Genomic DNA, 14,318 nt, shown 5'->3' with positions numbered 1-14,318 from the left:
TGTCCACACTTCAAATGCTCTGGACTCTCAACTCTCACTCTGAAACCTCTCTCTGGGTGATCTCATTTATTCTCAAGACTACTGCCTATAGTCTGCTGGATTCCATATTTATGACTCAGCCAATTAGGTATCTGCACCTAAGTGTATGGCAGACATCAGAGACTCAACAGGTCCAAAATGGAATTGACTTCCTGTTCAGAATGGAACTTCATCTTGGTTCTTTCTCAATAAATGCATTAATTATCTCCACAATTCCCTTATTTTCCCATGCTGGGAAATTGAGAGTCTTCCTTCACTGCATTGTGGCTCACTTACACTTTTATTATTCAACTAGTCACCAACTTGTATGGATTCTACCTCCCTAACTTTTACATTATCACTACCTGAGTTTTGGGCACTATTTCTTGCCTAGTTTACTAAATAACTTCCTTCGACTCTCTAACTCTACTTTTACCCTATTCTACCCATTTTCCACATGTTGCCAGAGTAATCTTTCAAAAACAAAAATCTGATTAGTCCTTTTTAAAACCCTTTATTATTGCCCTTTACCTTAAGATGAAAACCAAACCCTATCGTGGTGTGCAATGCCCTTTATAATTTAAGATTTACTTTTCTCTTGCCTTATTATCTATCACTCAACCTCACAATTTGCCTTCTTTTCATACTGAACTCACTGCTTGCAGTTTTGTTCATTTGTTTCCACTCCTCTCAAGTTCTCTATGTAAGATTCTTTCTCAGCCAAGAAAGTTTTTCCCCTGCCCTCTCATTAAACCTCAGCAATCTGGGTCGTGTCTGTCCTGAGTATTTCCATATCACCCTCTTAAAAACTTGCGTACAACTTGTTACCCTTTTGGAAAATACTTAAATTAAGTAATGAAATTTGGAAAAGCAAAGTTGCAAGTTTACAGACCTAGGAAATGGAGAGAGAAGTCTAAATGAACACAACTCAATACATCGAGCTTGGTTAAATGGCTATTAAGGAGGAACAGATATAATTGATGAATTTTAACATAAAAAGAGAAGAAAGGGAAATGGGAAGCCTTGTTTATAGTAGCATCACTAGTGGCAATGGAATAAAATTAAGCAAAATGGAATGCAGGCTGCTTCTCCAGGGAAAAAATCTCAATCAACAGATTTATTGTTCTGTGTCATGGTCTCCTTGGAGAAAGAGTGGTAAGTGCCAACATTTAGGTGTTTTACAAAGAAAATATCTAGCAATTGAAACATAAACTGGTTCATAGGGAAAATGTTTTATCCACTGGGATTTTCCAGATCTTTCCACTTCCTAATTTTTGGATGGCAGTAGTTTCTGTGATGTACCTCCAGAAACTCCAGCTGTGGGCCAGAGTCAAATGCATCAAGTTTGCCACAAATCTTCTCATGCCCAGGTCTAGAACTTTGATTCAACTTTGTATCTGGAGAGGTTCAAGACATAGTCCATGAGCACCAAGGAAACATCTTCAAACCAGGCCATACTGTTGGGAAGACTAAAGACTGTTATTCTCCAGATAGGCTGTAGAGCACTCAATGTGATTCAGAAAAGCCTTGTGGCTAAACTGAGCATTTGCGAGCTACAGGGTGCAATTACTTCCATAAAAAGTTTGAGTGATTGACCACTAGAAACTTTTCACTCTGTTATTTTAAAAAAAACAGTTCAAATATTGAATTTACTTGTTTTTTGCCTCACATAGGCAGCTGCTAGGAAATATTTGATGCAGAGTACTGAGAATTATGGCATGTGCCAAAAGGATTTTAGAATTGGGATCTAAGTTGTGACCTAATTAAACAATAAGACCTGACAAAACAGTCACTACTTGTCTGTTAATGATTTCCTGGGGCAGTTCAACTTCCCATGTCAAGGCAGACCAAGGGCAAGGTCATCTGCTATTGACTGAGGCTTTTTTCTCCCCGAGGAATAATGTTTCTGCCTACTCTTTCTCCTCCCTCTTTCTGCTATAAAATCATACCCTAAAACAGTGACCAGAAAGTGATTCAGGAGTCTCAAAACAGCAAGACTAAAATTAAAGGAAAAAGTTCTTAACAATTATATAAAAATATGCAAGAAAAAAATAGCACACCACAGCCCACAGCTCTACCAAATAGAAGCACAAAGTAAGGCAAAAAGTTCGACAGCTTGAAAACACACATCGCCACAATGAATGATATAAAGGAAAAGGCAGAGGTAGCAAATAGAGACTCAAACCCCAACTCCCACATGTGGAAACATCTGTTCGAATTGTGGCCACACCTGATGCCCTGTTTAGAACACAGAGACAGGAGAGATGCTTATCATCACCTACTTTCTGTAGACTTCCTGTAGGTCTTGGAAGCCACATCCATTTTAGTATCGGTAATATTTTTCAGACTTCACTTGTGTAGGTGGAAAATTAAATACACTTTGAGTTTGGCGGACAGTTAAGTTTCTTTCACTGAATGAAAACCTAGTTCTTTAAAAACGATAACAACACTGCATTGAATGAAAAGTGAATTTTAAAAAGTAATAAAAATGTCTATAACAGAGGCTGTTACATTATTAAGGCTACTTTTGCCTTCTTGTTTTCTAAACAAAGAAAATATTTTCAAGATTTACATGAGTTATATTATTTTAGGTGACAAATATAATGCTCTTCGAATCAATTCACAAGTGAGCTCATTTGCAAATGGCGCACTAGCTACCTTCAGGCTGTGACTTATGCTTTTTTTTTTGCATAGAGTAGCCAGATAAAATATAGGACATCCAGTTAAATTTAAATTTGAGCTAAACAACAAATAATTTTTAGTCTCAATATGTTCAATTGTAATGTTTGGGACATATTTTCCTTGGTAAATCCTAAAACCCTATTTAACATTTTTTGTTCGTTTGTAAATACTTTGAATCACTCTGCCTTCATAAGGAATGAATAAATGGAAGCACTATGCATGTGGCGCATTTAACACAAACCAAATTTCGGTAGTCCCCCTTATCTGCAGTTTCACTTTCCACAATTTCAGTTAGGTGTGGTCAACCTCAGGCCTAAAATATTAAATGGAAACTCCAAAAATAAACAATTCGTAAGTTTTAAGTTGTTCTGTGTGGTGTGATGAAATCTCACACAGTCTCCCTCTGCCCCATCCATGACGTGAGCCATCGCTTCGTCCACTGTCTCAGCGCTGCAGATGCTCCTGCCTGTGGGCCACTTAGTAGTCATTTTGGTTATCAGCTCGACTGTCCAGTATCCCAGTGCTCGTGATGAAGTAGCACTTGTTCCACTTCGTAATGGCCACAAAGCACGAACGGAGTGATGCTGGCATTTAGAATATGCCGAAGAGAAGCCATAAAGTACGTCTTTTAAGTGAAAAGGTGAAAGTTCTCTAATTAATAAGGAAAGTGAAAAACCATATGCTGAGGCTGTTAAAATCTATGGTAAGAATACATCTTCTGTCTGTGAAATCGTGAAGAAGGAAAAAGAAATTTGTGCTAGTTTTGCAGTCACACCTCAAACTGCAAAAGTTATGGCCACAGTGCCTAAGTGCTTAGTTAAGATAGAAAAGGCATTAAACTGTATCATAGATATGTATGTATGGAAGAAAACACACACACACACACACACACACACACACACACAGAGATATCAGTACTCTCCTCAGTTTCAGCCATACAAGGAGGGTCTTAGAACGTATTCCCCACAAATAAGGGGGAATTACTGTAACTGAAAAAATTAAATTTCTGTTGGAGGAAATGAAGGCTTTCCTTGTAAGGGTTCTGTCTGTCTATAGAGCCTTACAATCTCCCAAGGAGCCTGTTAGGGGCAGAGTCCTAAATCCATCCCTAGAGATTGGAGATCCAGCTTCCTTGGGCCTGGGGTGGAGACCGGTGTCTCAGGTGATTTAATGCACAACTACTGTGGGTCATAATCTTCAAAAACATTTGTCTTTCTATCATGTGTACAGCATTGTTAATTACGAAAAATCCTGTCTCAAATGTTCTCTATAATTATGATTATACCTCAGAATATGGCCAGGGAGTCTAATTTAGACAGGTAAAACCTATTCACTCATTTAATCTTCCCAGTAAGGATTTATTCACCTTCTCGTCCTCTAAAAACTGAGCTTTCTTTTTAAGTTTTTAATGCAGCAAACATTATCCTACCTGCCTGCTCCCTTTGGGATTTCTGCATGGTTTACTCTAATTACTCCCGATGCCAGACCTTGTGTGCTATGAACAACTTCAAAGGAAAAAAAACTAGAAAAGAAACAGTGTGGCGTTTCTTTCTTTCTTTTTTTTTTAAGACACTGGATCAAGGAGACAAGATAGCATTTTGTCCTCATAATATGATGGACAAATCATATGGATAATCTATTAGGATGATGGATGGTATAAATTTTAATATGAAATATCAACCTAGAATTTCTCCTAGAATGTCTTTGAAACCGAAATGCCTGTGTTTGGTCCAAATTTAATAGCCAGGTCTCTGAGTTTAAAACTTCTCTGTCTATAAAATTGATTAATTTAAATTATGATCATTGTAAGAACCAGTAAAATCTTAGTTCAAAGCAATTGTTTCAGCAGCAAATTCCTGAAAACAAATCTCATTTCTCTTACCCTAAAATAAATAGTATCTTACCTTCAATGTCTGTTTACCCTATGGCCCTGACAAAATGCTATTACCCTTGTCTCTGTTTTTTCTCTCTCTCTTTTTTTTTTTCATAAAGCCAAGTGAACCCAATGAAAATTTTCTGTTTGGTTGCCACCGTTAAAACAAAGAGTATTTTGTTCTAAATATATTTCTTGTACATTAAGTATGTGCCAGGGTCCCTGTCTTGGCCTTGTAAACCATGATTTTTGTCCTTATATGGATCACTATCTGATGTTGGTCAGACAAATAAAAAAAGAACCAATCAATAATACGTGATGAATATTTTGTTAGTTACATGTATAAAGTGCTTTCAGACAAAAAGGATAGAACAACTGACACATAAGTGCCATTTTATACTGATCAAAGTAGAATTTTCATAAAATTATAAAGGGAGAAAGTATCCTTCTTACTGGTTAAAATTAGACAGACCTGGTTTTAAAATCTGACTGTTACTTCCTAGCCATGATTTTTAAAATTACTTAACTGTGCTGAACTTCAGTTACTTCTATAAAATATGGATATTAATACTTATAAGGTAGCAGGCCATGGGAATTAAATTAAGGATCTTATTCCTGGTCACCACAATTACTACTACCGGCTGACATTCATTCTTCAGCTGTGGCAAACACTTTAAGTATATTTTTCAATTAACCTTTACAACAGCTCTCTGAGGTTCATGTTACTCATATTCCCATTTTACAGTTGAGGAAATTAAAGTGCCCAAGGTCACATAGCCAGTTCTTTGAACTAAGGCAAACTTCAGGGTCTCCCATGTAATCATAATACTGGATTCATTCAGAAACTGCTGTTCTCTTCCTTTTTATAATTACTATTATAACTCTCATTGTTGAAGAAAAATCTGGTGTAACCTAGTTGAAACCCCTTGTTTTATAGACAAAAGGTCCGAGAATAGGGAAGTTAAGACACTGAAGAAAGTCACAGACTGTTAAAAAAAATTAAGACTATTTCTTCTAAATTCAGTACATCATATGGACACCTGTTTAAATACTAAGCATTGGTTGGTCAATTATAAAATATTATATGACTTTTTAAACCAGGAAATTTAGGATTCATGGCTTCTTCACATTAATCTTCAGAAATAAATTAATCTGAGATGAATGGAGGGTTGTCCCCTTTCTGGAGATGCCTGAGGCAGCATCATGAACATCATATCCCAGGTGACTTCTGTGAGCCTGAAATGACGCAGGGATAGGGACAGAAGGGTTCTTTTCTGAGCTCAGGAAGCTCAGGATCAGATTTCCCCACCCGTGTATCACAGACCCATCATGCCTGCCTTCGGGAACTGAAGTGAACTTTGACTTCCTCCAGACCTAACCCCACACGTTAGAGAAGCTGAAAGTGAGGTTCCCAGGGTGAAATGACAGAATTAATTCCAAATAGCTGATTGGGGTTCAGACTGTGCTTTAACCAAGAAAATTAAAATCAAATTACTACACGTCTTAAACTGCCTATAAAGCAATTACTTTTTAAGCTTCTCAATTGGACTCACGTAACAATTTAATTTCCTTACTATCCCACTCAATATTTGCATCAAAGAAGCTGAGAAATAGATGTAAACTTCATTGTCGTTTAGTGAAGGGGGATGGTATCTGAAAATGAATTCCTCTTTTACTAGACAAATAATATTCCTCCAGAAGCGACATTGCATCCACCGAGAAAAAGAAAAACAAAGATACCAGATCTCAATACCCTATGTTTTCACTTATCTGTTTATGTTCCATTATTATTATAATTGGGTCCCTACAATGTGACTTATGCTGTGCCGGTGACTATTTATGAGGTTTAATTAAATTCTCACAAACAACTCTGCAAGGTAGGCAGTTTTATTTCCATTTTGCAGATAAGAAATGTGAATCTCCAAAAGGTGAAATAATTTGCCCAAGGTCTCACACCTTTTTTTTGTGGTAGAGTCAGGACCAGCACTCAGATTTCTCTAACTCCAAAGCTGTTGTTCTTCCTACCATGTTAGAGGCCAGGCCTCAAAAAAGACCATGAGTTTAAAAGAGAAAGAAACAGAACTAAGGAAGAGAGTAAGGTGTGGCCAGGCCAGGAATAAAATCCAGATCTCTGAATCCTCTTGCTCAGTGATGGTGGACATTTGTTAACACCCAGCATTTGGTTTTGGGGAGAATAAGGAGAGTACCAAGTTAGAAAGTGGTATAAAGGACTTGGAAAGAGCAACAACAGATCCTTCAAATCCACGTTCCTTTGGGACAAATCTTCACTATGGACTGCACCTACATCACATCTCCTACCTCCTCAGTTAGTAATGTAATCTTCAATGTAACTGCAGCTTCAGGCCACTTCTCCTACTTTTGCCCCGAAACAAGAGTTGTTCATCTTCCTTGTGCGTGGTGATGCAAAGAGCACTGTTCTTCTTTCGAATGTTCCAAAAACAAAGCCCCATTACCCATCAAATATATGTGAGACAGATTCTCAGTAGAAGAAATTGTAATATTTCAGATTGGAGTCAGCTGTAGGAAGAGTTTTTTTGTGTTCTTAGGTCACCTTAAAAATGCATAGGTCGGATCAGGGATGGTGTCATGGTGAGCCATGACGGAGCAGGCATATCTGTGTTTATATGATATTGTGAAAATGAGGCAAATACATTTCATGCTGCCTAAAAAATATTTTTAAACTTGAAAGTGGATAGAGAAAAAAATTCACTCTGAGTCACTGATTCTATATTTTCTGAAACAGAATTAAATTGTCTAAAATATTGCATAAGGAAGGTCACCTACAGACTCTTGTTCCCAGGCTGGCTTTTTAAATCCCCCACCTAAAGTCACACATTTTTTAAACTCCAGAATTTCGGTGGAGATGCCAAAGGGTCTTTAAGCAAAGAAGAAGTAGAAATCAATGCTAGAATTATTATTTTCAGCAGGGTATTGACAGCTATAATAAAGTTATTGCAACTGGACCAGGGAATGTAAAGTCAGTTAATGGATTTTATTTAGACAACATCAGATAAGGGCATTAGTAATAACTGTTATCTTGATGGATAACCTTAAATTCAACAAAATGTTTCCCCAAACACGAGTTGTTGTGAATTTCTTCCCCTTTTATCTTATAGTAAGCAGGAGATTGCAACCTCCTATTATGAAACGGCATCATAAAATGCAGAGCACAGTCACCCCGACTGAAACCACCTTTCTCCTCTGCTGATACAGACAAACTAGCAGTAAATGCTTTTCGAGCTCCTGGCGTGCAGATAAATTCCTCCGATGTCCCCAATTGGACCGGGAGATTGAGAGACACCAGGGAGAGAAGAGCTGAGGCCAGGAGAATTTAACATGGCAATTAGTAACCCTTTGGCTCTGCTAGACCCTACAGCACCAGACGGGATGCAAGCAACCAAAAATCTCTCCAGCAGAGTCGGTGATAAATTGGCTGGGTCCCAGGGGTTGCTGGACACAGTTTTTATCCAATGGCAGGCCCGGATGGCGTGGAAGTCTATGTAGTGAGGTCAGAAAATGAAACAGAGAGCTCTAAATTCCCAAGGAGAGCTCCTTTGCTTACATCTCAATTGGTGTGCCCTTTCCCCTCATTTTGGAAGGCTCTGGATCACATCACACGATCTGTATCACCTTCTCTAGCTTAATAACTCCCCAAACATCGAGTATATAAAACACTGTAATCACTATCACCAGCGATTCTCTCCTTGAAAAGTTAGAAGAGGAGAAGATAAAATTTAAAATAAAAATACTTTCAGATTTTCTTTCTTTAAGCAGAGGGATGGAGTACAGGGGGAAAGAAATCTTAATCCTGTTTCCCTACAAATACTGATAGCTGCTTTATTTTAACCATCACATTATGGTTCATACTTTTAGCACTGTATTGGAATTCACTCTTTTTATTTCTTAATCTTGTTTAGGGTTTTCGTTTTCTCATAAAAAATGAGGCTAATGTTATTATCTACTTAAAATGTTACTGTCAAGATTAAATGAGCTAATATATGTAAAAGGACAAAAGAGGCAGTTCTCAGTATATATTAGCCATAATGATGAAGATGGTGCTAACCAGGATGATAATGGTAAAGATTTTTAAATGTTAGCCTCGCTAGACTTTATAATACCTAGAGAAAGAACCATATATGCCTTGTTCATAGCTAAAATCCAAGCATATAAGCACACTGCTTGAAGTGCAATTAATATTTATTGATTGATGGAATGAATAATTACATGGGTTTTTAATGCCGAATTCCACACTTGTGTTACTATTGACTTAACTTAATTATGAGGATTATTAGGAGTCATTAAAAAGGAAGTGGGAAATGGATTTAGTAAAATCAATATCATCAGGATACATTTATTGAAGGACTACTACGTGTAGGGTGCAATGTTTGAAATATCAATTTGCAATGGATATAAAAAATAAACAAAATACAGAGGCTAGCCTAACAAGAAAAAATTTTAACTGGCATAATAAGGAAGTAATGTGAGAGTTTTACAGACATTTTAATCCTGCTTTTTGCAAATTTCTAATATTCTTTAAAATGTCAAAGTCAAGGGTCTTTCTCTCCCACCTTCCCTCTCTTTTTCTCTTCCTTCCTTTCTTCTTTCCTTTCTCTCTCTTTCTCTCTTTTTCCCTCTCCTAAAAGGCTATATTCTTAGATGTCTAAAGCAAAAAAAAAAAAAAAAAAAGGCCTGGGAAATATGTATTTTCATTTTTTTTCAATTGAAATTGACCCTTGAGATTTTCCATTTGGATTCTATTTTAATTGAAACTCTGAGCCAGTTTCTACATGTGGGTTCTGCATCTCTTGCCAAATAACAAAATAACATTGCTGACTGACCTAGGCCTCAGGATCAAAGGAAACATCTTTCCCTCCCTAGTTAGTTCCTCTTATCTTTAGAGGCTTCAAGTGATAGTTGGTGGGTTATTAGCAACGCCAATATTAAAACTGAACAATAGTTTATTGAGCTTTTTACCTTTTGTAATACTTTGTCTCCAGTCCATTTCTTTATCTTCCACTGGCATTTCAAAAATACACAATCATCAATTTCGGAAACATTTAGGAAAGTGAAGGGCAGCCATGGATGAGTGAACACTTTTTGGTTCAAATTGAATAGTCTGGTGTCTACATTTAGATGTCTCTTGAACTTGTACAATCTTAGTTCAGTGCAATAGTTCAGGAGGAAGTGCCTGAAAATGAATCACATTTCCTGCCCTAATGCTACACATTGTCTGAAGTTTAATGGCCAATTTTTTCTTCTGCCTTGACAAAATGCCATTTGCCTAGCCTTTTTGTTCACAAAGCCAACTAATTTGCAATTGTTTTTGTTGTTTTCTGTTTGTGTGTTTTGGGGTTGCTTTGCTCTGTCGCAGATATTTGATTTTCTCAATGTCCTATTTATTTGATAGATATTTATTAATTGATACTTTAGACAAGGCATCCAGGGACACAGATGACAACCAAATAGGATCCCTGTCCTTCAGAGGCTGTCCTGGTAACCCTACATATAAAATAGCTACCTACCTTTACCCTCCTTTATCCTGCTCTATTTCTTTTCATATCACATATCTGTTATATACTTTTTTATATATTGTTTGTTTTTGTCACTTACAGTAAGTAGACATAGGATAGTGCCTAGCACAGTACGGGCACACAAACTATCTGCTGAAGTAATTAATGACTATTTGAAAAACACTTTGACATGCATTCAATTTTTAGGCCTGGTTGCTAGTCACAGAGGTGTTTGCTTTGTGATAAGTTATTGAGTTGTACATTTACATTTTTAATTTGTGAGGTTTTTGCAAGTGCATATACTTCATAAAATTTTAAAAAGTTTAAAAAAGGCTTAAAAAAAGCCTAAACTTCTTTGAATCCTAAAATCACATTAAATTACTTATTTGTTGGCTACATGAACTATGTAGTTGTAAATTGCCAATATCAAAAAGCATAGCTTGAATAAAATCTCTACATTTTATGTTGCCAAAGCTTAATCCAGGCAGCAAAGTGTATGTCTAGCTAGTTATTTACAACCAAACGTCTTACTGAGCGCCTACTTTATCTCTATGTAAGAAAGTAGGTTTAAAGGGTATAACGTTCTTTAGACTATGACAATTCCTCAGATGCCAGTGGTATAAAGAACAAAGGACTAAGCCAACCTGACTTCTCAGGAGCTGAAAATACTAACACAGCTGTAGATTTTGGAGACTCCCATTTGGGTGAGGGAGTTGAAGCCATAGCGTGGTTCACAGAGGAAGGTGGGTAGATGAATACTTAGTAAGATAGATCTTTTTCCAGACTGGAAGCGGGTACAAAACTATATCCAGATTTATTGTAAAAAGTCACAGATGCAATGAAAAATTCCAATTTGGCTTCAGTATTTAAAATAAATTCATTTGATAAGTGCGTTCTGCTTTTTAGAACCATAAATCTGTTTCGTAGACAAAATGCGGCTGGCAAGATTGGTGGGAATTCAGCATGGAGAATGAGATGGGACATGCTTTTGGCATTCTTATCATTGCGATCCCTTTCTTCAGCGTGTCTCGGCGATAGGTGACCTCCACCTACAGCAGACATCACACACATACCTGTGGCTAGTGCCAGGATTTAATGCCTGGGACTATGATTATATCTGATACACAGGTTAAGGTCAGTTGCATTAAATAAACATTTTTATTGCTCATGAAAACTGATATTTTAGAAACCAAAGAAAATAATTATGTCCTGCTTAAGGGAGGCTTATTTCGAATCCCAGCTGGGGCCCCACGGTGGGCACTGCTTACATTTTTCAAAATTAATTTTCTATCATAGAAACAGTTAGTTTGAAGTTACATGTGACATTTCTTCCCAGTAACAGTGATACAGTATCTTTGAAACATTTCGTAGTACCTATTGTTCCTCCTTTCTGCAATGCTCATTTCTTTAACATGTTCTTTCCGGGAGAATTGTGCCATGATTCTATCATATTAACTATTGTCCTGCATGACCTAGGGATATAGGGAACCAGAAACCTTTAACAAGCCGAATTTTAATCGCTCCTGAGAATGAAAGCTTCCCTTGCATTAGTCTCCCCTCAATAAGTGTTATTCACTTTCACGTACAAAGCATTATGGCCTGCACTAATCGGTTCTGGTTGTATTGCTCCCCAAGGCAAACTTGGGAAGACGTTGGTCTTTTGAGTTTCTTCAAGCTCCTATCCTCCCTCCTCTCTCTTCGCTCCTCTATTAGGGACAGTTAGTGTCTCTTCCTTCTCTAGCCCCCCATGTCCTAGCTTCCCCAGGCCTAGAAATCTACCCAGGTCCACCCCACAGTGTAATGTCATGGCACGAATGTACCCAGCTTCCTCAAAGTTCACCTACCTCTGTCTTCATCTATGAGAGCTCTGTTTTGTGTTTCCCAATGTAGCTATGAGAAGAATCAAGTAACGTTGTTAATATCTGACCTATGTATGTTTTGGAGGCAGAAGTCAGTGGACTGAGAGTGGCCTCAATTCACATTCCAACTCATCCAATTTGGATCTGGGTGGCAAATCTGATTGTTTATAAGCCTTCGTTTGCCCGCCTATAAAGTGGGTTTGATAATATATATCCTAGAGTGTTCTGAGGCTCAAATTAAGTGAAGAAGGCGAATTTTCATGTTATGTCTAAGTTGTGCAACTGTACAATATTGCTTTAATGAATGAGATTGGGGGGAAATTGAATTCTTTTTCGCTCTCAGCATTAAGGTTGTCGCTGCTCCACCAGGATGCAAGGCTCTTTCAGGAGAGCAGAGTATGGTTTGTTTTCTCAAGTTAAGAAACAAATACTGAGTTCTCAGTTTGAACCCCACACATAGCCCCTGCCCTCAATCTTTCCATTCAAAAATGCTTAAGCTCAAGCAAACTTTTAGTGGGAAAATTCTCTAAGAAACCCAACCCTCCCTGGGCAGGTGGCTTACCTTGGAGAATCAGAATCCACACAATGATAGCATTTATAACCTGGAGTAAGAACTCTGCCTCTGTTTCAGGCTGGTAGCCCCACTAAATAAATCCAGGGCCAGTGGCACTTGAGAAGGATGGAACGTATCTCACACCCATTCAGAACCTCTGAGCGAGAGTTCGAGTGTAACTGAATATTGTGTGACAAGGTTTTGCATCTAGGTGGCTCTAGTTGTCAAGTAAGCCCTCGCTGTACAAAGTTCTCGAAGACTGGGGGTGGGAGTGGGGTCAAAGGGAGTCCACTCAACCATAATCTGTGCCTTTACTTCCTAAATGTTTCCAAAATGTGTAACTGTATATTTTGAAATGCCGGAGAAGAGCAGAGAAAGGAGTGCAAGAAGTATTCCAAAAGCTAATATGCTGAAAACCTACCCACTGTCCAATCCTTACATTGGTGCTGCTAAATAGCACACCTAATATCACGTTAGGTCTCTGAAGAGGAGAGAAACGGAGCCAAGTATTCATTCTATGGGGTTCAAATCAGTCGAGAAGTCACACTGTCAAAGCAGCAGAATTCTGCAAAGCATTCTAATGTGGGCTTTCTGGTCTCTCTTCATAGAGCATTGGCTCAGTTTCCAGTAAAATAAAATCTTAAAAATTCCTTAAGGCCAATTTCAGTAGAAAAAGACTTCTAATGATTTTTATTGGCGTAAGACATTACCACCGATCCTCCTAGCCAGGCCTTGATATGATTTTGGTCTAAAAAAAAAAAAGTCTGAATGCCTCAAATCTCAAAGTTAAAACTTCTTCCCACGGGTTAAATTTAAAACACACTGGCATCATTGCACTATTTAAATTTAACCTGAAGGGAAATTCACAGAAATAGGGAACCTACATGCCCCTCGTGTCAATAAAATGATTGCTTATCAATGTGTTTTTCAAATCGGTTGCAATCAGTCTGTTTGACATCACATCCATCTGCTGCCTTTGTGTGGCGGTTAGCATCCGATAGTGACAATACTGTGGGTAAACTTCTTAGTTCCAAGGCTTGTTGGGAGAATTTCCAGCCACGTCTTTGAATGACTGTGGCTCCTAGAAAACTGGATTGAGGAGCTCTGTGAGCAGGGCAGCTGCCGCTGTTTTTCTAGCATCACCGCGGCTTCGGAGCAAGAGCTCATGGGCTCATTTGAAAATTCTTTTCGTGTTTTCCTCCTAGCTCATGGCTTCACATTATATTTTGGTGTATAGAAGGCGCAGTGTGTGAGGAGGATAATATCATATCAAAAAGAACCCTGGAGATAGCGGTAAAGTATACCAGTTAGCAACGCGGCAGAGAACCTTCCATCAAACAACCCGGAGTGAGGTTGCTTTGTTCATTAAACTGACCTACATGAACCATTATTGCTATTTGGTTCTGAATTATTAAAAATCAGTAGCAAGATTTAGCACACCTCCAACTCCCAGGCTCTCCGATTCTTCAAGATAAAAACAGCCTCTCTTTGTGCAAGTTAGAAAACACATGTGAACGACCCAGCACTCAGCTTCTCGTGATAAACTTGTTAGTGTCTATATAACTGCGTGTAACCACTCAGCATGACATCCTTTTCCATTTCTCTTTATGAATAATTTTGTTATACCTCATCCATTTTCTAGTGCTCTTTATTACAGCCTGCTACTACATTTATTAGGGTTCCCATCAGAGAATTCTTCTTCTTGTTATCCTTAATAGTGCCATGTACTGCCCTCTCTTGACTGTAAACCTGGCACTGTTCAAAGCACATTTATTAGTTTATAGCCCTTTCATTTTAAATTC

Source organism: Myotis lucifugus, unplaced genomic scaffold (assembly GCF_000147115.1).
Source record: "Myotis lucifugus unplaced genomic scaffold, Myoluc2.0 scaffold_126, whole genome shotgun sequence".
Classification (NCBI taxonomy): domain Eukaryota; kingdom Metazoa; phylum Chordata; class Mammalia; order Chiroptera; family Vespertilionidae; genus Myotis; species Myotis lucifugus.
Note: the sequence above shows the minus strand (reverse complement) of the source record.